The 9,802-nt window shown below is 52.7% G+C and overlaps 1 protein-coding gene across 1 annotated transcript in view; it reads right to left on the reverse strand.

Annotated features, from left to right (window-relative positions):
- The window catches only part of LOC101778927 (dehydrodolichyl diphosphate synthase 6), an 11,651-nt gene extending 3,757 nt beyond the window's left edge, over positions 1-7,894 (reverse strand). The window contains exon 1 of the mRNA XM_012845712.2: positions 7,055-7,894. The gene's annotated coding sequence lies outside the window, so the exon portion shown is untranslated. The remainder of the gene's footprint in view (positions 1-7,054) is intronic.
- Between the last annotated feature and the right edge of the window lie 1,908 nt (positions 7,895-9,802).

Below are 9,802 nucleotides of genomic sequence, written 5' to 3' on the forward strand. Positions count from 1 at the left end.
GGGCGTGCGTGAGCGAGAGCCGACGGCTGAAGTGCGCGGGCGTGTTCAGGCGATCTCCGGCAGGAGCGGGCGGTGGCCGGCGGTTGAGCGGGCGCGGGCGGGTGAGCGGGCGTCGGCCGGCGGTCGAGCGGGCGAGGCTGGCGGGCGAGCGGGCGCGGGAGGGCGCGGGCGGCGGCCGGCGGGCGAGCGGGCGCGAGCGGCGGCTGGCGAGCGGGCGCGGGCGGGCGAGCGGGCGGCGGCCGGCGGGCGAGCGGGCGCGGGCGGGCGAGCGGGCGGCGGCCGGCGGGCGAGCGGGCGCGGCCGGCGGGCGAGCGGGCGCGGGCGGGCGCGGGCGGCGGCCGGCGGGCGAGCGGGCGCGAGCGGCGGCTGGCGAGCGGGCGCGGGCGGCGGCCGGCGGGCGAGCGGGCGCGGCCGGCGGGCGCGGGCGGGCGCCGGCGAGCGGGCGCGGCCGGCGGCCGGCGGGCGCGAGCTCCACCGCGGCCGGCCGGTGGAGGAAGAAAATACCTGTTAGTATGACAGGTGGGTCCCACGAACGGTGTTAACAGGAGAAGAAAACGGTGCTTGTCCCGTCTATAGCGATCTCTCCAACCAAACAAAAAATAGGATCATCCCATCCCATTCAACCAAACAAGAAATGGGATCATCCCATCCCGAAAAACTGGAACGGGACCGTCCCGTTCTACATTGTCTCCCAACCAAACGCACCCTAAGGGACCGGATAAGGTATAGTAAAAAAATATAAAAAAATAAAAGGTCGAGGAGGAGGAAAAAATAAAGAAAAGAGAATATATTGGCTTAATCTTATAATTGTATTCATTAGCCTTTTTATTTATATGAAATCATATTAAAAATTGAGATGAGAAATATAAAATATATCTTTACAATCAATTAAGATAATTAGGGTACATTGGACATTTAAAATCTTCCGGCATTAAGGAAAAAATAGGGTAAAGTCGTTTTGACAAATATTTTTTAAAACGGCTTCAACTTCATCGGAGAAGCCGCTCCACCAGATAAGTCAAAACCGGAACTATTAAAAAAAAAGCCGAATCCTTGCCCGCCCAAAGAGCCCTAAAAACGGGCGTCGATGCCGGTGTATCACCGATCGCCGAGGTGGACGGACTGGGGAGCAGCAGGTACGCCGCGGATCCTTTGGACGCCTCTCTGTGCCTGACCGGCGGGCCCCGCCCCACTGAACCCACCCCCAGAGAGAACGGAGACGGACGGCCCACAGGCGAACGGGTCGCGAGGACTTTGAGCGAGGCCGGCCGGTTGAATGAACGCGGGCATGCGTAACGTGTGAGGCGGAGCCCAGCCCCGTAAATCTAGCTAGGCCAGTTGGCTCACCAGCTGGCTTCAACGGCCCATGGGGGATTGCGCGCATGATGATGAACTAACTACGTCAATTTCGGCCTCGCGAACTGCCGACAGTTTTTTCTTTTCTTTTCGGAGACCGACCTAACAGAGGATTCAGTCATCACTCATCAGTGTCTTCTTTAGCTCAAAAAAAACAAAGAAAGAATCAATATGTCTTCTTAATCTTCTGAAGAGAACGAGAACTTGTATAAGCGGATCTCTGACGGTGGATGCATGAGCATGAGTCATGGTGCGACTCCTTTCAGACGCCGAGAACGGGATCTCGCCTGGAGAGTGGAGACGGCAATCCATGCGACGATGCGAGCGCGTCCCCAACGTACCAAAGCATGAACGGCATTACCCATCAATGCGGCGACAACGAGCATATGTATGGGGTGACTTGAACGAACGGCACCTCGCCTTCTCGCCATTAAAAGTTGTGAGCACTGGAGTCGTATCGTATCGTACTGCTAACTGGCGCTAAGAGGTTGCTGGCCGCGACGAGCCACGCCAATTGGTGGCGGCGCCAAAAACCTGTGGCGGCAAATATCGACGCCAAAGGTTCGACAGCTTGTGGCCAGAAAAACAACGGGTAAAACGCTAGAAAGCTGCGGCACGCCAAACGATTCGGCAGTCAACCAAGCACCGGCCAGCTTTTTGCATGGCAGCCGCACATGTGGCACGGTGAACTTCATTTCCACTTTTTAGGTTGGATTCGACCCATCTCATATTTGATTAGGAGGATGTGTTCGACCTAATTTTTTAGAAGTTGAGAGGGATGCGATGGATGCCATTTTAACACCGTTGGCACCAGTTTTCAATAGATCCCACCTATCATATGTGGAGCATATCTGTCATCCTCTGTTTTCTTTTTTTCACGAATCTTATCTTTTTTCCTCTGCTTCCTTCCCCCAAGCTCCCTTCGCTACGCCGCCGCCTGCTCTGCCGGACGGCTCCTCCTCATCGCGCCCTACTCTGCTCTGCTAGCTCCTCCCCACCGCGCCCTATTCTGCTCGTCGGCTCCTCCCACGCGCCGCCATGCTCTGCCCGTCGGCTCCTCCCAGCGCGCGCCGCCCGGCTCCTCCCCATCGCGCCTGTCGGAGGTCAAGCTCGCTGGCCACCGCGTACCCCTGCCTCCCCCCGCACCACGAGCCATTGGCGGATGTAACGCCCGTAAAATTTACTAATTCAAATCACCCGCTAAAAATTTGTTTCAAAATTTTTTTCGACCGTTGAGCTCCCAAAAAATCTTTTACTTCCCGGCGACCCCACCGTCCTGACACCCAACGTCGACATTCATCTTTTTTCGTTCCCCGCAAATTTCACCGCGTGCCCGTCAAATCCGTCGCGCGTGCCCGACCAATTCCGCAACTTTCGCCGATTTTCCCCTCCCTTTATCCTTTTCCTTTTTCCCCTACCTTTTTCCCCTTTTCTTTTTCTCCCTTCCTTCCTTCTCTTTCTTCTCTCTTCCTTATTCCTCCTTTTCCCTTCTCTCCTTCCCTTTCCCCTGGCGCGCGCTTCCTCTGGCGCCTGGCGCCGGCCGCCCGCGCCCGATCCCTGGCGCCTAGCGCCTGGCCGCGCCCGATCCCTGGCGCCTAGCGCCTGGCCGCGCCCGAGCCTGGCGCCCTGCACCACTCGCCCGACCCCACGCCTGGCGCCCGCGTCCCGTCGCCCGCCCAGCGCCCGGCGCCGGACCCGCACCGCCCGTCCTGGCACAAGCGCCGGTCGCCGTCGCCCTGCCGCACGCCATGCCGGCCATCACCTCGGTGGACTCCCTGTGCTTCTCGTCGACCGAGCCGTCCCCACCACGCCCTCCACACGGAGCTTCGCTCCGACACGCCACCGGCCGGGATTCCCGGCCACCATTGAGAGCCACCGGCCGTCGAGCTTCCCCCGCCGCCTATAAAAAGGGGGCCGAGCCCCTGCCGCCTCCACACCCCCACCGCCCCCCCCACTGCCTACTGCCAACCCCGCCCCGGCCTCCTGCACGCCGCTGCCGAGCCGCCGCCGCCACCTCCTTATCCACCGCCGGCGCCCCCTTCCCCATCGCTATCCACCCAAGGTGAAGGTCAAAATGGGTTCCCCCATCCTCCTCCACCTCCCCTGCCGCTTGGTCTCGCCGCCGGCGAGCTTGGCCGGCCGGCCCACCGCCGGATTTGCCTCCTACCTCCCTCTGCCCGTGCGCCAGGAAGAAGAAGGGAAAAAATCCCCTCCCACTTCGATCTAACCCCCTAGTTTCCCCTATTTGCAAACCGGCCCTTCCACCTCTCTCAAAAGAAGTCTCGCAGATACGCCCTTCCACCTTTCAGAAATAATTATAAATAGGTCCCTGGTTCTCGCAATTTAGTCCTAAACCTTGTTTTAAGCCCCTAACCCTCCTTTAACTCGTCATTTCATGCGCCAAACTTCCTCCAATTGATCCCAAATTCGACCATGGCCTCCTCCCATATACTTCCGCCGAGGCATATCCAAATTTCATGAAAATACCCACTCCTTCAATTTTCCGTTCGCATTCTCTGTTCGTAGCTCAACGGGTAAAAGTTTATTTCTCTTTATTAATTGTGTGCTCGATTGTGTGTGCCGTAGATCGCGGGGTACCCGAGGAGGATCACGAGGAGGAGTTCGACCGCGAGCCCGAGCCCGAGGACCAGTACCGCGAGCAGGAACTCCCGGAAGGTTTTGAGAACGGCAAGTCCAATCTCACCCTTTGATGCATACTTATCCTAGTTTTTCAAACACAACTTATTGGCCTGTTTTATAAATTGCATATTAATTCACCGCTGAAACATGGTTGGATAGCAACCCCTTGATTGTTATGATTATTCCTTGCTTGTCCTACAATTATCTCTAAATATGATTTGCTCTGTTTGGATGATAATTACTGCTAGAATGCATAGGACCTTGTTACTCAATTCAATCATGACCACCATGTATTTTGTTAAAAGAATAAATATGTGAGTGATTTTAAAAGGGGAAATTGGGTTTTTTGGAGGTAAAGAAAAGAGATGTTTAGATGAGATGGATGGGTGTTTCATGTGTGAAATGCCATTGTGTTGGGCTCGTACCTTGGTGGTTGAGCAAAGTTGGGAGATATCCATCTTGTCATAGTTAAGGACCGAGTTGATGTGTCATCTTGTCTAACCCAACCCTCGTGCAACCACTCGACCGTTGTATGCGGCAACGGCTTAGCATAAATCCCACTAGCTAAACTATTAGTCTTCGGGTTGAGCTGGTGAGCAACGGGAGCCATGGAAAAGGAGTGAGATCTTTGTGACTTAGGTCTCGGTTAAGATCTCGTTGGTAGGTCGTTAACCCCATGGTTGCTTCCGTGTGAACTAGTTAGTCTTAGCTAAGGTGGGTAATGGCTTTGTTAGGATTCGCACCGGCACTAAGATGATCGTGCTGCGGTACCCTACTTGTGGGAAAAGTGTACAACCTCTGCAGAGTTAAAATCTATCCGGGTAGCCGTGTCCACGGCATTGGACGAGTTACGGCTTGGTCACATAACTAGCACTTGGAGATGGATGGTTTTATGGTATGTGTTGGATTTTGGAAGTGTCAAGCAGTTGTGCCGTGAGCTATGGCGGATGTGGAGTCCGATAGCAATAAAATTTGGATCATTTGTGTAAGATCAACCCCACTTAATGTTTCGGTAACTAAAGGAAATGTTCTACGAAAAGTCTTTTGAAAATGAACCCTTGCATGTGTTGAAAATCTAGCTTTGTTGCAAATGAACTTTAACTTCATCCTTGTTATATCCTGTGCATACTCTTGCTTGTATACCCCTCCATGGATGTGGTTGGACTTGTTGAGTACTTTCGTACTCACCCTTGTTTTGTTGCTTCAGAGGAAGACCCGAACTATGTCGCGGAGGATCTCGAGTAGGAGGTCATGTTCGCACCCAACGCTGCCTGTGGTGTTAGCCTTTGCAGGATGCTTCCGCTGACACTTAGTTCCGATTGCAGCCCGAAGTCCGACTGGACTGCAACTTGGATATGTATCGTTGTTGGTTTAGTTCTTCTTTGGGTGTGGCTTGCCTGCCCGCTCCTTCGGGACTTTACGGTTTTTTAACCATCTGTCGAATAAATGTGTTATCAGCCTCCTGGGACTGATATTTGTATCACATTTAGTCTCTACTTATGTGGGGGCTTTTAGGTGGTATCAGAGCGCCAGCCACCGCACGCACCTCCCTCTCTCCAACCTCCGCCCCTCCCTCTCCCAGGCGGCGGAGCTCCCCGGCGCCGGCCGCCGCACGCCCCTCCCTCTCTCCAACCTCAACCCCTCCCTCTCCCCGACGCCGGCCACCGCTCGTCCTACCTTTCTCCTGCACCGTCCACCGCACCCTACCTCTCCCGTCGTGCCAACGGCCGCGCGTCCCTACCTCTTCCCCGCGCCGGCCGCGTGCGCGCTCCTGCCTCTTTACCGCGAAACGGAGCAACGATGGCATCCATGTGGGTTGGAATAGTCCGCTCGTTTTGGTGGAATCCATCCAACCCGCATCTAGGAGGAATATTCCCTCCTGGGTCTGATCCAACCCAGATATATTTTCAACCAAACGCAGGTCGATAGGGGTTGAACCCATTCCAACCCAGTTCAAACCCCAAAACCAAACACACCCTAAATCTTCTCCAGCGCCAGCGACTTCCATTCCAACGGACTAGGTGACCTGCCAAACGGGCACAGAAGAAAGTAAACGCTGCACATTTTACTCGCTGCCCTGTCCTCGCCGCCGAGCGACACGAACTTGCAGGACCAACAGGCCGCAGCAGCGTGCTTGCTTAGACGCCCTGCAATGCAGGATGCTCCATAACAAGGATGATCACCTCATCGGCTACCATCGCTCTTGCCGGTTCCCGGCAATTAAAGATGGACGAGCCGGTGTCGGTCGGTGGCTCGCTCTAGTCAAACAGCCACGTGCAGGCGGCAAGCATCTCGCCCTGTCATGCTTTCTGAAGGGCCGGAACGGGTGACCAGAGGGAGGTGAATGGGAGCTTTTAAAATTCTCTCTCAGAACAAGGTCTATATCTCAATTGCCGCTCCAAACACACATCGCTCCTTAATCACCAAGATGACACAAGTCAACTCATGACAAGCTCACCCTAGGAATGAGAAAGGCTCAAAGCATAACGGAAGCAAAGCGAGACAAGATGTCGAAAAGCTTGCACAAGAAAAAAAACAAGCTAAGCCACTGCTAACCACTTACTTAACTAAACAAGCTCGAAATAAATAAATACTAGACATGATTAGCACGAGATACTTCTTATTATGATTAAGTAGCTCAACACCATAACTGTGATCAACTAAGGGTGTTTGGATACCCCGGACTAAACTTTAATCCCTATCATATCGGATATTTGCACACTAATTAGAAGTATTAAATATAGTCCAATGATAAAACTAATTGCATAAATGAGGGCTAATTCGTGAGATGAATCTATTAAACCTAATTAGTTCATGATTAGCCCATGTGATATTACGGTAAACATGTACTAATTATGAATTAATTAGGCTTAATAGATTCGTCTTGTGAATTAACCCTCGTTTATGCAATTAGTTTTATAATTAGTTCACCTTTAATCCTTCTAATTAGTATCAAATATCCTATGTGACCCGAACCACGATCCAAACACCCCTTTCGTGAGCTAATAAATACTCAAAACATTGAATACTGTAGACAGAAAGCGAGCTTTAGTTGGACCTGTCTGGATGCCGGCCTGGTGCGCGCACTGGGCCGTGCTGTTGGAGGCCTGCTCGCCCGGCCTGGTGGCGCCGTCCGCCTGGGCCGCGAGCAACCCACCGAGCTGGGCTGGACTGCTCTGCTCGCTGCTGCTGGGCTGGCTGCCCACCGCGGCCTGCTGTGCCTGGCGCACGTGCGGCTCGCGTGCGCGAGCGCGTGCGCAGCGCAAGGTGGCCGCCTGCTTCGCCCGACGCCCTGCTGCCCGAGACAGAGAGAAACGGAATAATAGATGAACAGCACAGGAAACACGACCAACTTCAAATCAAAAGAACTCCTTCAATGCTCCACGGAATCAAAATAAAACTTGAGCAATAGAAGCACCACCTCAAGGGCTAACAGATCCGTGAGAAAGATCTAAAAAAGCTCAAGTATCCATCGCGAATTTTAGAGAACAAAGAACGCCCTACTAAGAACACGGTTTCGTGGAAAACTTCGAATTCAAATCGAATCCGTGAGGGATTTAGGCGGGAATCACACTAAAGTTGCACATAAGGATCCTAGCAACATATTCCCCCCAACAACCCTCGCGAGATTTGGCTCAAACACGAAGGATGAAAATTCCCACGAAACTGCTCCGAAAAACTCGAAAAAGAAAAACGGAAGAAACATCCAAGAATACGAGATTTAGCCACGGATTTAAGAGATAAATTCAACTAAATTACAAGGACAACATCTATACAACAATAGATCTAGCCTTCACCCTTCATCCTCCCCTAGGATGGAGAAATCAAGAGAAAGAGAGGCTCATCTCCCTTCTCTCCTTTCTTAAGCACTTGGTTAGCCTCTAATAAAATGAAATTAGATTCCAAAACTTACCCCTCAAACCAGCCAACATAGATACATATGGTCCATGGTTGATGATGGAAATACCCCTATAGCTACAACTAAGATAACCGCCTATGCAAGAGCATTTTCGTCCAGATTTTTGTAGACGCATCGGACAGGCACGCCGCCTTCACGACTTCGCTTCGCCTTGACGCAAGCTTCGCGATGGCGCCGCGTGACCTCCTTCTTGAAGCTCCAGCTGCACCGGACTCGCCCCCGATTTTGAGGCCCAAATCATGAAACCTGCCTACACTGTGGTTTTGAGGCCCAAACCACCCAAAACGTCTATCTCCGCTTGGCCGCCACGCGTCCTCCTTGATGTTGACATGTGTCCAGCCACCGCCAAGCCTTTGACGCCTCCGTCCCGCTTGACTCGACCGACGCCATATCCATCCCGTCATGTTTTTCTCTTTCCGTGCACCATGTGGATCACCCATGACTCCTCCTGAACTCTTCGAGTCCCTCGGCCCAAGCCTACTCGTATTCACCCTTCACCGCCCTTGGTCCATTGGCATGAACCTTTCGCTTCACCTTCACCGCACGCTGTCGGCCGCCATATCGCATCCTACACCTGCACATCACAAGCCAAGAGCAATATCATTCCACACAACGTTGTCAATCACTCATCATCTAAGGGTGACCACCATGGACTCGACCGCTCGGGCGTGGCACATCCGCATGGACGCAACGGGGGATCGCAAAAAGGAAAGGGTTGCCGCTGCTGTCTTAAGTAACTAAGCAAGGAGCGAGTATTTGACAAGAATGCAATTGAAAACCTAAGCACAATTCACGCGGGGCGCGTGATATGAAACCCAGGCACCACTGGGACCGAGCAAGTGTACGTGTCGTATAAGCGACTTACCCAAATACAAACGAGACGTTGCATTCTTGCCATTAAACTACGAGCACCGAGCCGTACCACGGCACACCCACCACCCAAAATGGCAAAGCTAGTACTGGCGTTATATATAATCTTCTCCAGCACCAGTGGCGTTCATCGGACGTACTCTGTGCTTCCGGACGGGCGACCTAACCCCAAACACTGGCAGTCAGGCGCAGGGCCTAGCCCGGAAAATGAGTGACGGAGCCTTTAAAACTTCAATAAACATGACCTATTCCCTCCGTCATACAAAGACTGTTCGTTTAGAAAATTTTAGATAAGATAGTAGCAAATGCTCTTAATTGGATGGATTACCGAGAAGAATTAATTATGCATGCACGCTTGCAGTAATTGTCGAACCTATTATTTTTTTTATTTAGTAAGTCTGGCTTAGGCATCAATAGTGGGAGTAAATGATCGATTCATTAACTGGACTAGAAGGTATTATCAAGACTTTTGTTAGATGGTTTGAAAGTATAAATATTTTTCGTGGGAGAAGTTTTAAAGGCTAAATGAAAAGTCTTTGCGGGACTGACGGAGCATGTCGACTGCAAATAGAAAACCGAGTGGCGGCCCGTTCCCTCCCTCGACTCCATGGCGCCTCGATCACAATATGAGCTGTCCTTGCCGGCTTGCCACCCCGGCCGCGAGCAGGGCGCCTGGACTCCTACTAGTGCACTAGTACACCGCCCCTGTTCCATGGCCAGGATAGTGATCACCAGCTGATGGTAACTAGCCATTAATGGTCACCCTTCGCGACGTCCAGGTCCAGTCTAGTACTCCGTTTAAGCTTCAGCACTATCCCATCCCATCACCCCCCCGGACAGAAGCAGGAGCTTATCCCATCCTCCACGCACCCCCCCCCCCCCCCCGAGACAATCCGGAAGGAGTAGTCTTATTGTTGGAACTAATACCATATGTTTGGGAGCCAAAACCATGTTCAAATCATGGTAGACTTTTTTATATGGAAAAGAAGACGTTGCTATCAGGTGTTTTTGCTGTCT

The sequence above is a fragment of the Setaria italica genome, chromosome IV, assembly GCF_000263155.2.
Source record: "Setaria italica strain Yugu1 chromosome IV, Setaria_italica_v2.0, whole genome shotgun sequence".
In the NCBI taxonomy this organism is placed as follows: domain Eukaryota; kingdom Viridiplantae; phylum Streptophyta; class Magnoliopsida; order Poales; family Poaceae; genus Setaria; species Setaria italica.